At 40.7% G+C, this 22,757-nt stretch overlaps 1 non-coding gene and 1 pseudogene across 1 annotated transcript; one reads left to right on the forward strand and one right to left on the reverse strand.

Moving 5' to 3' along the window:
* The first annotated feature begins 13,961 nt into the window (after window positions 1–13,961).
* LOC135046125 (U1 spliceosomal RNA) lies at window positions 13,962–14,140 on the forward strand (annotated as a pseudogene).
* Window positions 14,141–16,223: 2,083 nt separating this feature from the next.
* LOC135046091 (U1 spliceosomal RNA) lies at window positions 16,224–16,386 on the reverse strand. Its single transcript, XR_010238458.1, has one exon. It is a non-coding gene; the product is annotated as a U1 spliceosomal RNA (small nuclear RNA).
* Between the last annotated feature and the right edge of the window lie 6,371 nt (window positions 16,387–22,757).

The raw sequence follows: 22,757 nt of genomic DNA on the forward strand, positions 1-22,757 counted from the left end.
CAACGCACAATGCGAACTACAGGTGGTGCTGCAGGGCCCACACCCTTTTACTTGCCTTACAGAGCAGCTCTGGAGCTGTTACAGTGCCCAGCTGCTGCAAGAAATCAGCATGAATGCTTCAGGGGATGGGGCATGGCCAACATGAGCCCCACACCAAAGGAGGGTGGGGGTGTTTAATGCGAACTAGGGGTCATCCAAGCACTGCAAAAGGCCGCCATGCCCTGCATGCCCCTTTTCTCTTTTTATATGCAGATGAGGGTTCCAGCCAACTTTGGCCCACTGCTTGGATGACATCACCGTATGCAAATCCGTCTGCTGCAGACCTTCCCCCAGGAATGCTTGTACTAGTTGTTGGATATGGTTTGATATTTGATGGTGCTTCAGTATTAGGCAGCCTTCCGCCCTCCCATGTTCATCTGAAAAGATGTGGTCTCCCTGCAGTTGTTGTCCCCAGACGAGAGTTCCCTTGTGCTTCCTCAGTTGAATCTCCTTAACTTGAAGGGGGAGGGGCTGCCCGAGCTGCCACCCTCCCCAGCCCTATCCCAACTCATACTTATTTTACATATTAGATCTCTTGATCATGAAGATTGTTCTCACAGGGTGAGGTTCATCCATTATATTTTAAAATAGGAAGGTACAAATTACATATTTGAATTGCATCTATGTGCTGGATTCAAATGTCCCCCCCCCCCTTCCTTTCTCAATTGTGCCCGTCAGCAGCTATTCTAAGGTTGCTGCCAATGGGTGTGACACATTAATTTCTTCTGTGGGGTACACTGGACTCCACAAGGATTCACATTGGGGTGTAGAGTAGGATCTTGATCTGAGGCACCAACCGGCTCAAAGCTTTTGACTGTTCCCAAGAAGCTCAGTGCATTCTCCTCTATAACCCCGCTTCCATGAACAGGGAGCTCAGTTTGTAGTTGGTGCCTTCAGTAGCAGGCCAATTAACAGGGGCCTGCCTCAGGCAGCCTATTCTTAGCTATTAATTTTGACAAGAAAAGAAGAACTTGTTTTATGAGAATCTACAAGGGCTGCAGCAGGCTAGGTCTAATAGACATCTTTACTGCAGCTTCATCACTCCCAGCGGCGCTATATACTCCCGTGCCCTGGTTGCTGGGTCACTGCAGCGGAGGCTCCGGTTTCATCCTAAGGTCAGTCACACACACACCACCCTTCCGGATCACGATGCCGCTGATGAAGGGGAGCGAGGCCGTAGGGGGTGGGCCGTGTGCGCACTGCGGTGGACACTGATTACTGGGCAGCCGCTCCACTAGCCACCAGGTACAGTTAAGGAGCACAGGTCTGGGGGTTTTTCTCCTATATTAACCCAATTTTGTACTGCCCGCAGCGCATTGTGATAGGTAATAGGGCCTGATTCAGGTTGGATTGCAATCACAATAAGCGATCCAACTGCAAAAATTGCTAAGAGCATACGCATGTGCCTGCATTTTCTGCGGCACCCCGCAGAGAATGTGATCGCCTCTGCCTGTCAATCGGGGCGGGGAAGGGGGGGGAGAGGTGGGTCAGCAACACTCCATTTCCAAGTCAGGGATGGAGCGGTGCGGGGGCAAGGCTTCAAAATGGGGTCTGCAACGGAGGAGACACAGGGGGCGTGGTCACAGCGGCTGTATGACATCACATTCAGCCGCTGTGATCACAAAAATGGTGGCGGCTTCCTGCGCGCACATACAGTCTGCACCAGCAGGAGCCTACACCATTTTTTATGATCACGCTGAACTGCAGTGCGACTGCAATTACAGCATGGTCAAGAAGGGAGGCGTCATGCTGGGTGGCCATGCCCTGTCACTGTGCAGGAGCCAGCACCGCTCACACACTAGTCCCCGGGTGCAGCCCCCAACCCCCGGGACACCCGGAGCAACAAAATGTAGATTCAGGCCACCAGGCCACGCCCCTACCTATGAAACCATGCCTCCTTTTTACCATTGCGCTGCTTATCTGCGCGCACTGCATTACAATCTCCCTCGCCACCTCTCTGGGTGTCACCAGTGATAGTGACACTTCTGCCATGCTTGTAGCAGCTGGTCCTAAGATCTACGCCTCAAACCCTGAGTGTTTGCCCTTGTGACTTGTTGATCATCATAGCGAAGCAGATGCTTACAGAAAACTGCAGGGGCTTAGATTGAAAATAAAAAAATTGATGGGTATAAGGTAGAGAGGAGCGGGTTCGGTTCTCCGAGAACCGAATTCCCCACGAACTCCACGTGGTTTACACTGGTCCGAGGCCGGCTCGGTTGTTCCCGCCTGACTCGGAAAACCTGAACAAGGGAAAATGTCATCATCCCGCTGTCGGATTCTCGCGAGATTCGGATTCCATATAAAGAGCTGCGCGTTGCTGCCATTTTTACTCGTGCATTGAAGAGAGAGCGGAGAGGACGTGGCTATGTTCTCTCAGTGGAAATCTCAATATCAGTGCTCAGTATCAGTGGTTACTTATTGCTGCTCAGTAATACTAGTAGTGTGTCTCTCCTGCTCAGTGTCAGTTCTCAGTAGTATCCTCATCAGTGCTCAGTATCACTGCTCATTGTCTTGTGCTGCATTGTGGTGCTCAGCATACTACAGTACATTACTAATAGTCCAGTGCTGCATCTTGCTGCTCAGTGTCAGTTCTAGTATCCTCATCAGTGCTCACTATCACTGCTCATTGCATTGTGGTGTTCTGTATACTACAATAACATAGTAATATAGTAACATAGTTTTTGAGGTTGAATAGAGGCAAATTGCCCATCGTGTTCAACCTGTTTTAAGTTGTGATGATTCTACATACTTGCTGAATAATGTTTTATGACTAGTTAGCTACTATAACTCATGTTACCCCCGGATTAACCATGTTGATATTTTAAGTATTATAACCTTGGATAGCTTTTTCATTCAGAAATGTATCCATTCCTTTTTTAAATCCAATTACAGAGTCCGCCATTACCACCTTCCCTGGCAGGGAATTCCACATCCTGATTGCCCTAACAGTGAAGAAACCTTTCCTCCATTGCGTTCTGAACTTTCCTCCAGTCGCAGCGAGTGACCACGTGTTCTTTTAATAAATAATTCCTCTGATAACTCTTTGTTATGTATCTTTACATATTTGAAGATATTAATAATATCTCCTCTTAGGCACCTCTTTTCTAGTGTATAAATATTCAGCCTAGTAAGTCTTTCCTTATAGTCCAGTACTTTTAGGCCTTTAATCAATTTAGTCTTCAGGATCTCTTACACTTCCATGAGCAGCAGAGTAGTGCAATGGAAGCATGCTGGGCCCATAACCCAGAGGTCGATTGATCGAAACTATCCTCTGCTATGTGCATTTTTTTTTTTATAATTAAAGTAATCAAAAACTGGGATTGATATTTTGGCTCTTTTATTTTTACTTAAAGTACAATAACTTTTATCATTTTAATTTGTTTTAATAGTATATTGACAGCATTGTTTTCTTTAAAAAATCCACTTAATTTTCTTTACCCTATTACTGAAATGGTAATTGACAAAAACAAACTACATTGTCACCAGAAGAGCAATGCAAAATGTACAAGTGATATATGAAAATCATCTTCCATCTTGAATTTCAATGATGCATTGGGACAACAATTTGTGAGAAACATCTTCACCCATAAAGAAAGATTTTCTTAATTCCTTACCTGTGTGCTGATTAGATATCACTTTGTTTTCACATTAAACAGACTTCCCCGTGAGGAAGCAGCAAGGATGCAGTGACGTTTCCTGGTGTCAACCTGTATTATTTCAGTAGACATTGAAATGAGGATGCATCTTTGATGCCTTTCCAATGAAGCAAGTTTATTTCAGTAATAGGTGAAAAACCATTCCTACAAAGGTGTTAATCAGAGACTTTGCTTTGTGGACACTTTTCAGAGAGCAAATTTGTTAGCATAAACATAAAATCAGAAAATGAAGAGCTGTTTAATCACTCAATTGGACTTTTCTGCCAGCATATTTTTTTTTCTCTGCAACCCACTGCTAAATTGTGCTTCCTAGCTGTTTTTTTTATAAAATCACTTAATCAAATCTAACTCTGATTACATCAGAGAAGGCCAGGTACCCTACACCATAAGGGGGGTTTTTGAAATTTTGACTTGTCTACTTAAAGATCACCAAAATCTGATTACAAGGTCAATTACATCCCTGGGTGGGATTGAACCACCAACCTTTTGGTTAATAGCCGTATACACTAACTGATTGCGCCACAGCGAAACTTTGCAAAAGTACATACTGACAAAGGCTAATAAGCATTCATCTAGAACGTTTCCTATAAAAACTTTAAATAGTCAATAATCTGGAGAGTTTTTGTAAGATGTTTCTTCCATCAACCAATGAAGAAACACATTGGTACTTTCCCATGATGAGTGAGTGCTTCAGGATCTCTTGCACTTACATGTGCAGCAGAGTACTGTAATGGAAGCATGCTGGGTCCATAACCCAGAGGTAGGCAGATTGAAACTATCCTCTGCTATATGACTTGTCTACTTAAATATTACCAAAATTTGATCACAAGGTCAATTACGTCCCTGGATGGGATTGAACCACCAACCTTTTGATTAATAGCTGAACACACTAACCGATTGCGCCACAGAGACACTTTGCAAAAAGTACATACTGACAAAGACTAATAAGCATTCATCTAGAACGTTTCCTAGAAAAACTTTAAAAAGTCAATAACCTGGAGAGTTTTTGTAAGATGTTTCTTCCAGCAACCAATGAAGAAACACATTGGTACTTTCCCATGATGAGTGAGTGCTTCAGGATCTCTTGCACTTACATGTGCAGCAGAGTACTGCAATGGAAGCATGCTGGGCCCATCACCCAGAGGTAGGCAGATTGATACTATCCTTTGCTATATGCATTTTTTTTGTTCATTAAAGTAATCCAAAACTGGGATTGATATTTTAGCTTTTATTTTTACTTAAAGTACAATAACTTTTACCATTTTAATTTGTTTTAATAGTATATTGACAGTGTTGTTTTCTTTCAAAAATCCAATTAATTTTCTTTACCCGATTATTAAAATGGTAATTGACAAAAACAAACTACATTGTCACCAGAAGAGCAATACAAAATGTACAAGTGATATATTAAAATCATCTTTCCAGCTTGAATTTCAATGATGCATTGGGGCAACGATTTTGTGAGAAACATCTTCACCCTTAAATAAAGATTTTCTTAATTCCTTACCTGTGTGCTAATTAGATATCACCTTGTTTTCACATTAAACAGACTTCCACATGAGAAAGCAGCAAGGATGCAGTGGCGTTAATGTTTCCTGGTGTCAACCTGTATTATTTCAGTAGATATTGAAATGAGGATGCATCTTGCTGCCTTTCCAATGAAGCAAGTTTAATTTAGTAATAGGTGAAAAACCATCCCTACAAATATGTTAATCAGATACTTGGCTTTGTGGACACTTTTCAGAGAACAAATTAGTTAGCATAAAAATAAAGCCAGAAAATGAAGAGCTGTTTAATCACTCAATTGGATTTTTCTGCCAGCATATTTCTTTTTCTCTGCAACCCACTGCTAAATTGTGCTTCCTAGCTGTTTTTTTATAAAATCACTGATTCAAATCTAACTCTGATTACATCAGAGTAGGCCAGGTACCCTACACCATAAGAAGAGGGTTTGAAATTTTGACTTGTCTACTTAAAGATCACCAAAATCTGATTACAAGGTCAATTACATCCCTGGGTAGGATTGAACCACCAACCTTTTGGTTAATAGCCAAACATACTAACCGATTGCGCCACAGAGACACCTTGCAAAAGTCAATACTGACAAAGGCTAATAATCATTCATCTAGAACGTTTCCTAGAAAAACTTTAAAAAGTCAATAATCTGGAGAATTTTTGTAAGAAACACATTGGTACTTTCCCATGATGAGTGAGTGCTTCAGGATTTCTTGCACTTACATGGGCTATTAACCAAAAGGTTGGTGGTTCAATCCCACCCAGGGATGTAATTGACCTTGTCATCAGATTTTGGTGATCTTTAAGTAGACAAGTCAAAATTTCAAACCCCCTCTTATGGTGTAGGGTACCTGGCCTTCTCTGACGTAATCAGAGTTAGATTTAATTAAGTGATTTTATAAAAAACAGCTAGGAAGCACAATTTAGCAGTGGGTTGCAGAGAAAAAAATAACATTTTAAACCTACCGGTAATTTTTTTTCCTCGTAGTCCGTAGAGGATGATGGGGACTCCGTAAGGACCATGGGGGATAGACGGGCTCCGCAGCAGACATGGGCACTTTAAGAAAGACTTTAGATCTGGGTGTGCACTGGCTCCTCCCTCTATGCCCCTCCTCCATACCTCAGTTAGAGAAACTGTGCCCAGAGGAGACGGACAGTACGAGGAAAGGATTTTTGTTAATCCAAGGTCAAGATTCATACCAGCCACACCAATCACACCGTATAACTTGTGATATACTACCCAGTTAACAGTATGAATCAAATCTAACTCTGATTACATCAGAGAAGGCCAGGTACCCTACACCATAGCAGGGGTTTTCGAAATTTTGACTTGTCTACTTAAAGAACAACAAAATCTGATAATAAGTTCAATTACATCCCTGGGTGGGATTGAACCACCAACCTTTTGGTTAATAGCCGTATACACTAACTGATTGCGCCACAGCGAAACTTTGCAAAAGTACATACTGACAAAGGCTAATAAGCATTCATCTAGAACGTTTCCTATAAAAACTTTAAATAGTCAATAATCTGGAGAGTTTTTGTAAGATGTTTCTTCCATCAACCAATGAAGAAACACATTGGTACTTTCCCATGATGAGTGAGTGCTTCAGGATCTCTTGCACTTACATGTGCAGCAGAGTACTGTAATGGAAGCATGCTGGGTCCATAACCCAGAGGTAGGCAGATTGAAACTATCCTCTGCTATATGACTTGTCTACTTAAATATTACCAAAATTTGATCACAAGGTCAATTACGTCGCTGGATGGGATTGAACCACCAACCTTTTGATTAATAGCTGAACAAACTAACCGATTGCGCCACAGAGACACTTTGCAAAAAGTACATACTGACAAAGACTAATAAGCATTCATCTAGAACGTTTCCTAGAAAAACTTTAAAAAGTCAATAACCTGGAGAGTTTTTGTAAGATGTTTCTTCCAGCAACCAATGAAGAAACACATTGGTACTTTCCCATGATGAGTGAGTGCTTCAGGATCTCTTGCACTTACATGTGCAGCAGAGTACTGCAATGGAAGCATGCTGGGCCCATAACCCAGAGGTAGGCAGATTGATACTATCCTTTGCTATATGCATTTTTTTTGTTCATTAAAGTAATCCAAAACTGGGATTGATATTTTAGCTTTTATTTTTACTTAAAGTACAATAACTTTTACCATTTTAATTTGTTTTAATAGTATATTGACAGTGTTGTTTTCTTTCAAAAATCCAATTAATTTTCTTTACCCGATTATTAAAATGGTAATTGACAAAAACAAACTACATTGTCACCAGAAGAGCAATACAAAATGTACAAGTGATATATTAAAATCATCTTTCCAGCTTGAATTTCAATGATGCATTGGGGCAACGATTTTGTGAGAAACATCTTCACCCTTAAATAAAGATTTTCTTAATTCCTTACCTGTGTGCTAATTAGATATCACCTTGTTTTCACATTAAACAGACTTCCACATGAGAAAGCAGCAAGGATGCAGTGGCGTTAATGTTTCCTGGTGTCAACCTGTATTATTTCAGTAGATATTGAAATGAGGATGCATCTTGCTGCCTTTCCATTGAAGCAAGTTTAATTTAGTAATAGGTGAAAAACCATCCCTACAAATATGTTAATCAGATACTTGGCTTTGTGGACACTTTTCAGAGAACAAATTAGTTAGCATAAAAATAAAGCCAGAAAATGAAGAGCTGTTTAATCACTCAATTGGATTTTTCTGCCAGCATATTTCTTTTTCTCTGCAACCCACTGCTAAATTGTGCTTCCTAGCTGTTTTTTTATAAAATCACTGATTCAAATCTAACTCTGATTACATCAGAGTAGGCCAGGTACCCTACACCATAAGAAGGGGGTTTGAAATTTTGACTTGTCTACTTAAAGATCACCAAAATCTGATAACAAGGTCAATTACATCGCTGGGTGGGATTGAACCACCAACCCTTTGATTAATAACCAAACACACTAACCGATTGCGCCACAGAGACACTTTACAAACATACATACTGACAAAGGCTAATAAGCATTCATCTAGAACGTTTCCTAGAAAAACTTTAAAAAGTCAATAATCTGGAGAGTTTTTGTAAGATGTTTCTTCCATCAACCAACGAAGAAACACATTGGTACTTTCCCATGATGAGTGAGTGCTTCAGGATCTCTTGCACTTACATGTGCAGCAGAGTACTGCAATGGAAACATGCTGGGCCCATAACCCAGAGGTAGGCAGATTGAAACTATCCTCTGCTATATGCATTTTTTTTTGTTAATTAAAGTAATCCAAAACTGGGATTGATATTTTTGCTCTTTTATTTTTACTTAAAGTACAATAACTTTTACCATTTTAATTTGTTTTAATAGTATATTGACAGTATTGTTTTCTTTCAAAAATCCACTTAATTTTCTTTACCCTATTATTAAAATGGTAATTGACAAAAACAAACTACATTGTCACCAGAAGAGCAATACAAAATGTACAAGTGATATATTAAAATCATCTTTCCAGCTTGAATTTCAATGATGCATTGGGGCAACGATTTTGTGAGAAACACCTTCACCCTTAAATAAAGATTTTCTTAATTCCTTACCTGTGTGCTAATTAGATATCACCTTGTTTTCACATTAAACAGACTTCCACATGCGAAAGCAGCAAGGATGCAGTGGCGTTAATGTTTCCTGGTGTCAACCTGTATTATTTCAGTAGACATTGAAATGAGGATGCATCTTGCTGCCTTTCCAATGAAGCAAGTTTAATTCAGTAATAGGTGAAAAACCATTCCTACAAAGGTGTTAATCAGAGACTTGGCTTTGTGGACACTTTTCAGAGAGCAAATTTGTTAGCATAAACATAAAATCAGAAAATGAAGAGCTGTTTAAACAGCTACTGCCTGAGGGTCTCTTGACCTGGTGCAATACCTCTGTATCTTTTTGTTGAGGCGGGACACCATCATGTCTATCTGGAACAGTCCCCACCGACTTGCAATCTGTGCGAAGACTTCCTGATGGAGTCCCCACTCTCCTGGATGTAGGTCGTGTCTGCTGAGGAAGTCTGCTTCCCAGTTGTCCACTCCCGGAATGAACACTGCTGACAGTGCGCTTACATGATTCTCCACCCAGCGAAGAATTCTGGTGGCTTCCGCCATCGCCACTCTGCTCCTTGTGCCGCCTTGGCGGTTTACATGAACTACTGCGGTGACGTTGTCTGACTGGATCAGAACTGGTTGGTCGCGAAGTAAGGTCTCCGCTTGACATAGGGCGTTGTATATGGCCCTTAGCTCCAGGATGTTGATGTGAAGACAAGTCTCCTGACTTGACCAAAGACCTTGGAAATTTCTTCCCTGTGTGGCTGCTCCCCAACCTCGGAGGCTCGCGTTCGTGGTCACCAGGATCCAGTCCTGAATGCCGAACCTGCGGCCCTCTAGAAGGTGAGCACTCTGCAGCCACCACAGGAGAGATACCCTGGCCCTGGGGGACAGGGTGATCAACTGATGAATCTGTAGATGTGACCCGGACCACTTGTCCAGTAGGTCCCATTGCAAGATCCTCGCATGGAACCTGCCGAAGGGAATGGCCTCGTATGATGCCACCATCATTCCCAGGACTCGAGTGCAGTGATGCACTGACACCTGTTTTGGTTTCAATAGGTTCCTGACCAGAGTCATGAGTTCCTGGGCCTTTTCTATCGGAAGATAAACCCTTTTCTGGTCCGTATCCAGAATAATGCCCAAGCAAAGTCAGACGAGTCGTAGGAACCAACTGCGACTTCGGGATATTGAGAATCCAGCCGTTTTGCTGTAACACCTTCAATGAAAGTTATACGCTGTTCAGCAACTGCTCTCTTGATCTCGCTTTTATGAGGAGATCGTTCAAGTACGGGATAATTGTGACACCTTGCTTTCGCAGGAGCACCATAATTTCTGTCATTACCTTGGTGAAAATTCTCGGAGAAAATTCTGGAGAGACCAAACGGCAACGTCTGAAATTGGTAATGACAATACTGTACCGCAAATCTTAGGTACGCCTGATGAGGTGGATAAATGAGTACATGAAGGTATGCATCCTTTATGTCCAGAGATATCATAAAATCCCCCCCTTCTAGGCTGGCGATGACCGCTCTTAGCGATTCCATCTTGAACTTGAACCTTTTCAAGTATAGGTTCAGGGATTTTAAATTTAATATGGGTCTGACCAAACCGTCCGGTTTTGGGACTACAAACAGGGTCGAATAATTTCCCTTTCCTTGTTGAAGCAGGGGAACCTTGACCACCACCTGTTGAAGATACAATTTGTGAATTGCATTTAACACTATCTCCCTTTCCTGGGGAGAAGATGGTAGGGCCGATTTGAAAAACCGGCGAGGAGGCACCTCTTCGAATTTCAGCTTGTAACCCTGAGAAACAATTTCTATTGCCTAGGGATCCACCTGCGAATGAACCCAGATGTGGCTGAAAACTCGAAGACGTGCCCCCAACTGGGCGGACTCCTTTAGCGGAGCCCCAGCGTCATGCGGTGGATTTTGTAGAGGCCGGGGAGGACTTCTGTTCCTGGGAACTAGCTGTGTTGTGCAGCTTCTTCCCTCTGCCCTTACCTCTGGCAAGAAAGGACGCACCTCGTACTTTCTTGTTTCTCTGTGATCGAAAGGACTGCATTTGATAATGTGGTGCTTTCTTAGGCTGTGAGGGAATATAAGGCAAAAAATTTGATTTACCAGCTGTAGCTGTGGAGACAAGGTCCGAGAGACCTTCCCCAAACAATTCCTCACCCCTGTAAGGTAAAACCTCCATATGCCTTTTTGAGTCGGCATCACCTGTCCATTGCCGGGTCCATAGGACTCGTCTAGCAGAAATCGACATAGCGTTTATTCTAGAACCCAGTAGACTAATGTCACTTTGAGCATCTCTCATATATAGGACAGCATCTTTTATATGCCCTATGGTCAATAACATAGCATCCTTATCTAGGGTCTCAATCTCTGCTGATAAGGTATCTGTCCATGCTGCCACCGCGCTACAACCTCGGCCGACGCAATTGCCGGTCTGAGTAAGGTACCAGAATGTGTGTAAATGGACTTTAGGGTAACCTCCTGCTTGCGGTCAGCAGGGTCCCTGATGGTAGCCGTATCCTGGGATGGCAGCGCTACCTTTTTGGATAAGCGTGTCAATGCTTTATCCACCCTAGGGGAGGATTCCCACCGTATCCTGTCCATTGGCGGGAAAGGATACGCCATAAGAATCCTTTTGGGAATCTGCAGCTTTTTGTCTGGAGATTCCCAAGCTTTTTCACATAATTCGTTCAACTCATGTGAGGGGGGAAAGGTTATCTCAGGTTTCTTTCCCTTATACATGTGTACCCTCGTGTCAGGGACAGGGGACTCTGTGATGTGCAAAACATCTTTTATTGCAATAATCATATATCGAATACATTTAGCCAATTTTGGTTGTAACTTTGCATCATCGTAGTCGACACTGGAGTCAGAATCCGTGTCGGTATCTGTGTCAACTATTTGGGATAGTGGGCGCTTTTGAGACCCCGAAGGTCCCTGCGACATAGGGACAGGCATGGGTTGACTCCCTGACTGTTCCCTAGCTTCAGCTTTGTCTAATCTCTTGTGTAATAAGTTTACATTAGCACTTAAAACATTCCACATATCCATCCAGTCAGGTGTCGGCGTTGTCGATGGAGACACCACATTAATTTGCTCCTGCTCCTCTCTAGGAGAGCCTTCTACCTCAGACATGTCGACACACGTGTACCGACACACCATACACTCAGGGAATCCTCTTATCTGAGGACAGTTCCCCAACAAGGCCCTTTGGAGAGACAGAGAGAGAAAGTATGCCAGCACACACCCCAGCGCTATATGACCCAGGAAAAAAACACAATCATTTTATGTTTACCCAGTAGCGCTGTATTTCCATATATATATGCGCCTAATTATGTGCCCTCTCTTCTTTAAGACCCTCTTTCTACCGTGGTATAAGCAGGGGAGAGTCCATGGAGCTTCCCCTCAGCGGTGCTGTGGAGAAAATGGCGCTGGTGAGTGCTGAGGGAGAAGCCCCACCCCCTCAGCGACGGGCTTCTGTCCCGCTCAAATATAGTAAAAAAATGGCGGGGGCTCTTATATATATATACAGTGCCTAGCTGCATATATATTTATTTTGCCAAAGAGAGGTCTATATTGCTGCCCAGGGCGTCCCCCCTGCGCCCTTCACCCTTACACTGACTGCCGTGTGTGAGGTGTATGGGAGCAATGGAGCACAGCTTTACTGCTGTGCGTTACCTCAGTGAAGATCATGAAGTCTTCCGCCGCCTCTGAAGTCTTCTTTTCTTCTCATACTCACCCGGCTTCTATCTTCCGGCTCTGCGAGGGGGACGGCGGCGCGGCTCTGGGACGGACGGCGAGGGTGAGACCTGCGTACCGATCCCTCTGGAGCTAATGCTGTACAGTAGCCTAAGAAGCAGAGCCTATCAACTCACAGAAGTAGGTGTGCATCTCTCCCCTCCGCCCCTCGATGCAGGGAGTCTGTTGCCAGCAGGCTCCCTGAAAATAAAAAAATCTAACAAATATACTTTCTGTCAGGAAACTCAGGAGAGCTCCCTGAAAAGCACCCAGTCTCCTCTGGGCACAGTAGTAAACTGAGGTCTGGAGGAGGGGCATAGAGGGAGGAGCCAGTGCACACCCAGATCTAAAGTCTTTCTTAAAGTGCCCATGTCTCCTGCGGAGCCCGTCTATCCCCCATGGTCCTTACGGAGTCCCCAGCATCCTCTAGGACGTAAGAGAAAAATTATGCTGGCAGAAAAATCCAATTGAGTGATTAAACAGCTCCAGAGCTGCTCTGTAAGGCAAGTAAAAGGGTGTGGGCCCTGCAGCACTACCTGTAGTTTGCATTGTGCATTGGAAGCCTAGTTTGCTGTCTGTTTCCACTTCTTTTTTCTTGAGCCCCTCCCGTCTATACCCTTGTGCACTATCCTGACTTCTCCTCCCGTCTGCTTACTTTGTGCCTTCCAATGCACAATGCAAACTACAGGTAGTGCTGCAGGGCCCACACCCTTTTACTTGCCTTACAGAGCAGCTCTTGAGCTGTTACAGTGCCCAGCTGCTGCAAGAAATCAGCTTGAATGCTTCAGGGGCTGGGGCATGGCCAACATGAGCCCCACACCGAAGGAGGGTGGGGGTGTTTAATGCGAACTAGGGGTCTCGCACAATGCGAACTACAGGTAGTGCTGCAGGGCCCACACCCTTTTACTTGCATTACAGAGCAGCTCTGGAGCTGTTACAGTGCCCAGCTGCTGCAAGAAATCAGCTTGAATCCTTCAGGGGCTGGGGCATAGCCAACATGAGCCCCACACCGACGGAGGGTGGAGGTGTTTAATGCGAACTAGGGGTCATCCAAGTGCCGCAAAAGGCCGCCATGCCCTGCACGCCCCTTTTCTCTTTTCATATGCAGACGAGGGTTGAAGCCAACTTTGACCCACTGCTTGGATGACATCGCCATATGCAAATCCATCTGCTGCAGGCCTTCCCCCAGGAATGCTTGCACTAGTTGTTGCATTTGGTTTGTTGTTTGGGGGTGCTTCAGTATTAGGCAGCCTTCTGCCCTCCCATGTTCATCTGAAAATATGTGTTCTCCCTGCAGTTGTTGTCCCCAGATGAGAGTTCCCTTGTGCTGCCTCAGTTGAATCTCCTTTACTTGACAGAGATGTGCCTGAGCAGCGGCCCTCCCCAGCCCTATCCCAAATCATACTTATTTTGCATAGGAGATACCATGGTCATGAAGACTGTTCTCCCAGGGTGCGGTTCATTCATTGCATTCTGGGTATGCTGACCCCTGTGATTTCCCCAAATGTGGGAAACTCGACTGCATTATTTAATGCGAACTAGGGGTCATCCAAGCACCGCAAAAGGCCGCCATGCCCTGCATACCCCTTTTCTCTTTTCATAAGCAGACGAGGTTTGAAGCCAACCTTGACCCACTGCTTGGATGACATCACTTGCTGCCTTTCCAATGAAGCAAGTATAATTTAATAATAGGTGAAAAACCATCCCTACAAAGGTGTTAATCAGATACTTGGCTTTGTGGACACTTTTCAGAGCACAAATTTGTTAGCATAAAAATAAAGCCAGAAAATGAAGAGCTGTTTAATCACTCAATTGGATTTTTCTGCCAGCATATTTCTTTTTCTCTGCAACCCACTGCTAAATTGTGCTTTGTGGCTGTTTTTTTTATAAAATCACTTAATCTAATCTAACTCTGATTACATCAGAGAAGGCCAGGTACCCTACACCATAAGAGGTGGTTTGAAATTTTTACTTGTCTACTTAAAGATCACCAAAATCTGATAACAAGGTCAATTACGTCCCTAGGTGGGATTGAACCACCAACCTTTTGGTTAACAACTGAACACACTAACTGTTTGTGCCTCAGAGACACTTTGCGAAAGTACATACTGACAAAGGCTAATAAGCATTCATCTAGAACGTTTCCTAGAAAAACTTTAAAAAGTCAATAATCTGGAGAGTTTTTGTAAGATGTTTCTTCCATCAACCAATGAAGAAACACATTGGTACTTTCCCATGATGAGTGAGTGCTTCAGGATCTCTTGCACTTACATGTGCAGCAGAGTACTGTAATGGAAGCATGCTGGGTCCATAACCCAGAGGTAGGCAGATTGAAACTATCCTCTGCTATATGCATTGTTTTTTGTTAATTAAAGTAATCCAAAACTGGGATTGATATTTTTGCTCTTTTATTTTTACTTAAAGTACAATAACTTTTACCATTTTAATTTGTTTTAATAGTATATTGACAGTATTGTTTTCTTTCAAAAATCCACTTAATTTTCTTTACCCTATTATTAAAATGGTAATTGACAAAAACAAACTACATTGTCACCAGAAGAGCAGTACAAAATATACAAGTGATATATTAAAATCATCTTTCCAGCTTTAATTTCAATGATGCCTTGGTGCAACAATTTTGTGAGAAACATCTTCACCCATAAAGAAAGATTTTCTTAATTCCTTACCTGTGTGCTGATTAGATATCACCTTGTTTTCACATTAAACAGACTTCCCCATGAGGAAGCAGCAAGGATGCAGTGACGTTTATGTTTCCTGGTGTCAACCTGTATTATTTCAGTAGACATTGAAATGAGGATGCATCTTGCTGCCTTTCCAATGAAGCAAGTTTAATTCAGTAATAGGTGAAAAACCATTCCTACTAAAGGTGTTAATCAGAGACTTGGCTTTGTGGACACTTTTCAGAGAGCAAATTTGTTAGCATAAACATAAAATCAGAAAATGAAGAGCTGTTTAATCACTCAATTGGACTTTTCTGCCAGCATAATTTTTTTTCTCTGCAACCCACTGCTAAATTGTGCTTCCTAGCTGTTTTTTATAAAATCACTTAATCAAATCTAACTCTGATTACATCAGAGAAGGCCGGGTACCCTACACCATAAGAGGGGGTTTGAAATTTTGACTTGTCTACTTAAAGATCACCAAAATCTGATAACAAGGTCAATTACGTCCCTGGGTGGGATTGAATCACCAACCTTTAGGTTAATAGCCATACACACTAACTGATTGCGCCACAGCGACACTTTGCGAAAGTACATACTGACAAAGGCTAATAAGCATTCATCTAGAACGTTTCCTAGAAAAACTTTAAAAAGTCAATAATCTGGAGAATTTTTGTAAGAAACACATTGGTACTTTCCCATGATGAGTGAGTGCTTCAGGATCTCTTGCACTTACATGGGCTATTAACCAAAAGGTTCCCACCCAGTGATGTAATTGACCTTGTGATCAGATTTTGGTGATCTTTAAGTAGACAAGTCAAAATTTCAAACCCCCTCTTATGGTGTAGGGTACCTGGCCTTCTCTGACGTAATCAGAGTTAGATTTAATTAAGGTGCGCAAGGGCATAGAAGGGAGCGGTTTAAGAAAAGAGAAGTGGAAACAGACAGCAAACTAGGCTGGAGAGAGACCTGAGACAAAGAGATCTGAATTATACGAGAGCCGACCAGGGGAAACACAAATTATGCTGTCAAGTTTCCCACATTTGGGGAAATCGCAGGAGCAGCACACCCAGAGTGCAATGGGTGAGCCTTGCCCTGGGAGAAGCACCTTCATGATCATAGTATCTCACCTGGCAGGTAAGTAGGAGTTGGGCTAGTGCTGGGGAGGGTCGCTGCTCGGGTACGCCCCTGTCAAGTGAAGGAGATCCAACTGAGGCAGCACAAGGGAACTCTCGAAAGAAGAACAAGGCTAGAGGAAGATCTGAGACAAAGAAATCTGACTTTTACCAGAGCTGACCAGAGGAAAGCACAAACACAGTCCCCCACTACCACCAGGAAACATTAACGCCACTGCATCCTTGCTGCTTTCTCATGTGGTAGTCTATTTAATGTGAAAACAAGGTGATATCTAATTAGCACACAGAAAAGAAAATTAAGTGAATTTTTGAAAGAAAACAATACTGTCAATATACTATTAAAACAAATTAAAATGGTAAAAGTTATTGTACTTTAAGTAAAAATAAAAGAGCAAAAATGTCAATCCCAGTTTTGGATTACTTTAATTAACAAAAAAAATGCATATAGCAGAGGATAGTTTCAATCTGCCTACCTCTGGGTTATGGACCCAGCATGCTTCCATTACAGTACTCTGCTGCACATGTAAGTGCAAGAGATCCTGAAGCACTCACTCATCATGGGAAAGTACCAATGTGTTTCTTCATTGGTTGATGGAAGAAACATCTTACAAAAACTCTCCACATTATTGACTTTTTAAAATGTTTCTAGGAAACGTTCTAGATGAATGCTTATTAGCCTTTTTCAGTATATGCTTTTGCAAAGTGTCGCTGTGGCGCAATCAGTTAGTGTGTAAGGCTATTAACCAAAAGGTTGGTGGTTCAATCCCACCCAGGGACGTAATTGACCTTGTTATCAGATTTTGGTGATCTTTATGTAGACAAGTCAAAATTTCAAACCCCCTCTTATGGTGTAGGGTACCTGGCCTTCTCTGATGTAATCAGAGTTAGATTTGATTCAGTGATTTTATAAAAACAGCTAGGAAGCACAATTTAGCAGTGGGTTGCAGAGAAAAAGAAATATGCTGGCAAAAAAATCCAATTGAGTGATTAAACAGCTCTTCATTTTCTGGCTTTATTTTTATGCTAACAAATTTGTTCTCTGAAAAGTGTCCACAAAGCCAAGTCTCTGATTAACACCTTTGTAGGGATGGTTTTTCACCTATTACTAAATTAAACTTGCTTCATTGGAAAGGCAGCAAGATGCATCCTCATTTCAATATCTACAGAAATAATACAGGTTGACACCAGGAAACATTAACGCCACTGCATCCTTGCTGCTTTCTCATGTGGAAGTCTGTTTAATGTGAAAACAAGGTGATATCTAATTAGCACACAGGTAAGGAATTAAGAAAATCTTTATTTAAGGGTGAAGATGTTTCTCACAAAATCGTTGCCCCAATGCATCATTGAAATTCAAGCTGGAAAGATGATTTTAATATATCACTTGTACATTTTGTATTGCTCTTCTGGTGACAATGTAGTTTGTTTTTGTCAATTACCTTTTTAATAATCAGGTATAAAAATTAATTGGATTTTTGAAAGAAAACAATACTGTCAATATACTATTAAAACAAATTAAAATGGTAAAAGTTATTGTACTTTAAGTAAAAATAAAAGAGCAAAAATATCAATCCCAGTTTTGGATTACTTTAATTAACAAAAAAAAATGCATATAGCAGAGGATAGTTTCAATCTGCCTACCTCTGGGTTATGGACCCAGCATGCTTCCATTACAGTACTCTGCTGCACATGTAAGTGCAAGAGGTCCTGAAGCACTCACTTATCATGGGAAAGTACCAATGTGTTTCTTCATTGGTTGATGGAAGAAACATCTTACAAAAACTCTCCACATTATTGACTTTTTAAAATGTTTCTAGGAAACGTTCTAGATGAATGCTTATTAGCCTTTGTCAGTATGTACTTTTGCAAAGTGCCGCTGTGGCGCAATCAGTTAGTGTGTATGGTTATTAACCAAAAGGTTGGTGGTTCAATCCCACCCAGGGACGTAATTGACCTTGTTATCAGATTTTGGTGATCTTTAAGTAGACAAGTCAAAATTTCAAACCCCCTGTTATGGTGTAGGGTACCTGGCCTTCTCTGATGTAATCAGAGTTAGATTTGATTCAGTGATTTTATAAAAACAGCTAGGAAGCACAATTTAGCAGTGGGTTGCAGAGAAAAAGAAATATGCTGGCAAAAAAATCCAATTGAGTGATTAAACAGCTCTTCATTTTCTGGCTTTATTTTTATGCTAACAAATTTGTTCTCTGAAAAGTGTCCACAAAGCCAAGTCTCTGATTAACACCTTTGTAGGGATGGTTTTTCACCTATTACTAAATTAAACTTGCTTCATTGGAAAGGCAGCAAGATGCATCCTCATTTCAATGTCTACTGAAATAATACAGGTTGACACCAGGAAACATTAACGCCACTGCATCCTTGCTGCTTTCGCATGTGGAAGTCTGTTTAATGTGAAAACAAGGTGATATCTAATTAGCACACAGGTAAGGAATTAAGAAAATCTTTATTTAAGGGTGAAGGTGTTTCTCACAAAATCGTTGCCCCAATGCATCATTGAAATTCAAGCTGGAAAGATGATTTTAATATATCACTTGTACATTTTGTATTGCTCTTCTGGTGACAATGTCGTTTGTTTTTGTCAATTACCATTTTAATAATAGGGTAAAGAAAATTAAGTGGATTTTTGAAAGAAAACAATACTGTCAATATACTATTAAAACAAATTAAAATGGTAAAAGTTATTGTACTTTAAGTAAAAATAAAAGAGCAAAAATATCAATCCCAGTTTTGGATTACTTTAATTAACAAAAAAAAATGCATATAGCAAAGGATAGTTTCAATCTGCCTACCTCTGGGTTATGGGCCCAGCATTTTTCCATTGCAGTACTCTGCTGCACATGTAAATGCAAGAGATCCTGAAGCACTCACTCATCATGGGAAAGTACCAATGTGTTTCTTCGTTGGTTGATGGAAGAAACATCTTACAAAAACTCTCCAGATTATTGACTTTTTAAAGTTTTTCTAGGAAACGTTCTAGATGAATGCTTATTAGCCTTTGTCAGTATGTACGTTTGTAAAGTGTCTCTGTGGCGCAATCTGTTAGTGTGTTTGGTTATTAATCAAAGGGTTGGTGGTTCAATCCCACCCAGGGAAGTAATTGACCTTGTTATCAGATTTTGGTGATCTTTAAGTAGACAAGTCAAAATTTCAAACCCCCTTCTTATGGTGTAGGGTACCTGGCCTACTCTGATGTAATCAGAGTTAGATTTGAATAAGTGGTTTTATAAAAAAAACAGCTAGGAAGCACAATTTAGCAGTGGGTTGCAGAGAAAAAGAAATATGCTGGCAGAAAAATCCAATTGAGTGATTAAACAGCTCTTCATTTTCTGGCTTTATTTTTATGCTAACGAATTTGTTCTCTGAAAAGTGTCCACAAAGCCAAGTATCTGATTAACATATTTGTAGGGATGGTTTTTCACCTATTACTAAATTAAACTTGCTTCATTGGAAAGGCAGCAAGATGCATCCTCATTTCAATATCTACTGAAATAATACAGGTTGACACCAGGAAACATTAACGCCACTGCATCCTTGCTGCTTTCTCATGTGGAAGTCTGTTTAATGTGAAAACAAGGTGATATCTAATTAGCACACAGGTAAGGAATTAAGAAAATCTTTATTTAAGGGTGAAGATGTTTCTCACAAAATCGTTGCCCCAATGCATCATTGAAATTCAAGCTGGAAAGATGATTTTAATATATCACTTGTACATTTTGTATTGCTCTTCTGGTGACAATGTAGTTTGTTTTTGTCAATTACCATTTTAATAATCGGGTAAAGAAAATTAATTGGATTTTTGAAAGAAAACAATACTGTCAATATACTATTAAAACAAATTAAAATGGTAAAAGTTATTGTACTTTAAGTAAAAATAAAAGCTAAAATATCAATCCCAGTTTTGGATTACTTTAATGAACAAAAAAAAAATGCATATAGCAAAGGATAGTTTCAATCTGCCTACCTCTGGGTTATGGGCCCAGCATGCTTCCATTGCAGTACTCTGCTGCACATGTAAGTGCAAGAGATCCTGAAGCACTCACTCATCATGCGAAAGTACCAATGTGTTTCTTCATTGGTTGCTGGAAGAAACATCTTACAAAAACTCTCCAGATTATTGACTTTTTAAAGTTTTTCTAGGAAACGTTCTAGATGAATGCTTATTAGTCTTTGTCAGTATGTACTTTTCGCAAAGTGTCTCTGTGGCGCAATCGGTTAGTGTGTTCAGCTATTAATCAAAAGGTTGGTGGTTCAATCCCATCCAGGGACGTAATTGACCTTGTGATCAGATTTTGGTAATATTTAAGTAGACAAGTCAAAATTGCAAACCCCCTCTTATGGTGTAGGGTACCTGGCCTTCTCTGATGTAATCAGAGTTAGATTTCATTAAGTGATTTTATAAAAAAACAGCTAGGAAGCACAATTTAGCAGTGGGTTGCAGAGAAAAAGAAAAATGCTGGCAGAAAAATCCAATTGAGTGATTAAACAGCTCTTCATTTTCTGGCTTTATTTTTATGATAACAAATTTGTTCTCTGAAAAGTGTCCACAAAGCCAAGTATCTGATTAACATCTTTGTAGGGATGGTTTTTCACCTATTACTAAATTAAACTTGCTTCATTGGAAAGGCAGCAAGATGCATCCTCATTTCAATATCTACGGAAATAATACAGGTTGACACCAGGAAACATTAACGCCACTGCATCTTTGCTGTTTTCTCATGTGGAAGTCTGTTTAATGTGAAAACAAGGTGATATCTAATTAGCACACAGGTAAGGAATTAAGAACATCTTTATTTAAGGGTGAAGATGTTTCTCACAAAATCGTTGCCCCAATGCATCATTGAAATTCAAGCTGGAAAGATGATTTTAATATATCACTTGTACATTTTGTATTGCTCTTCTGGTGACAATGTAGTTTGTTTTTGTCAATTACCATTTTAATAATCGGGTAAAGAAAATTAATAGGATTTTTGAAAGAAAACAATACTGTCAATATACTATTAAAACAAATTAAAATGGTAAAAGTTATTGTACTTTAAGTAAAAATAAAAGAGCAAAAATATCAATCCCAGTTTTGGATTACTTTAATTAACAAAAAAAATGCATATAGCAGAGGATAGTTTCAATCTGCCTACCTCTGGGTTATGGACCCAGCATGCTTCCATTACAGTACTCTGCTGCACATGTAAGTGCAAGAGATCCTGAAGCACTCACTCATCATGGGAAAGTACCAATGTGTTTCTTCATTGGGTGATGGAAGAAACATCTTACAAAAACTCTCCACATTATTGACTTTTTAAAATGTTTCTAGGAATCGTTCTAGATGAATGCTTATTAGCCTTTGTCAGTATGTTCTTTTGCAAAGTGTCGCTGTGGCGCAATCAGTTAGTGTGTAAGGCTATTAACCAAAAGTTTGGTGATTCAATCCCACCAAGGGACTTAATTGACCTTGTTATCAGATTTTGGTGATCTTTAAGTAGACAAGTCAAAATTTCAAACCCCCTGTTATGGTGTAGGGTACCTGGCCTTCTCTAATGTAATCAGAGTTAGATTTGATTCAGTGATTTTATAAAAACAGCTAGGAAGAACAATTTAGCAGTGGGTTGCAGAGAAAAAGAAATATGCTGGCAGAAAAATCCAATTGAGTGATTAAACAGCTCTTCATTTTCTGGCTTTATTTTTATACTAACAAATTTGTTCTCTGAAAAGTGTCCACAAAGCCAAGTCTCTGATTAACACCTTTGTAGGGATGGTTTTTCACCTATTACTAAATTAAACTTGCTTCATTGGAAAGGCAGCAAGATGCATCTTCATTTCAATGTCTACTGAAATAATACAGGTTGACACCAGGAAACATTAACGCCACTGCATCCTTGCTGCTTTCGCATGTGGAAGTCTGTTTAATATGAAAACAAGGTGATATCTAATTAGCACACAGGTAAGGAATTAAGAAAATCTTTATTTAAGGGTGAAGATGTTTCTCACAAAATCGTTGCCCCAATGCATCATTGAAATTCAAGCTGGAAAGATGATTTTAATATATCACTTGTACATTTTGTATTGCTCTTCTGGTGACAATGTAGTTTGTTTTTGTCAATTACCATTTTAAAAATCGGGTAAAGAAAATTAAGTGGATTTTTGAAAGAAAACAATACTGTCAATATACTATTAAAACAAATTAAAATGGTAAAAGTTATTGTACTTTAAGTAAAAATAAAAGAGCAAAAATATCAATCCCAGTTTTGGATTACTTTAATTAACAAAAAAAAATGCATATAGCAGAGGATAGTTTCAATCTGCCTACCTCTGGGTTATGGACCCAGCATGCTTCCATTACAGTACTCTGCTGCACATGTAAGTGC

This window comes from Pseudophryne corroboree, unplaced genomic scaffold, assembly GCF_028390025.1.
Source record: "Pseudophryne corroboree isolate aPseCor3 unplaced genomic scaffold, aPseCor3.hap2 scaffold_915, whole genome shotgun sequence".
Classification (NCBI taxonomy): domain Eukaryota; kingdom Metazoa; phylum Chordata; class Amphibia; order Anura; family Myobatrachidae; genus Pseudophryne; species Pseudophryne corroboree.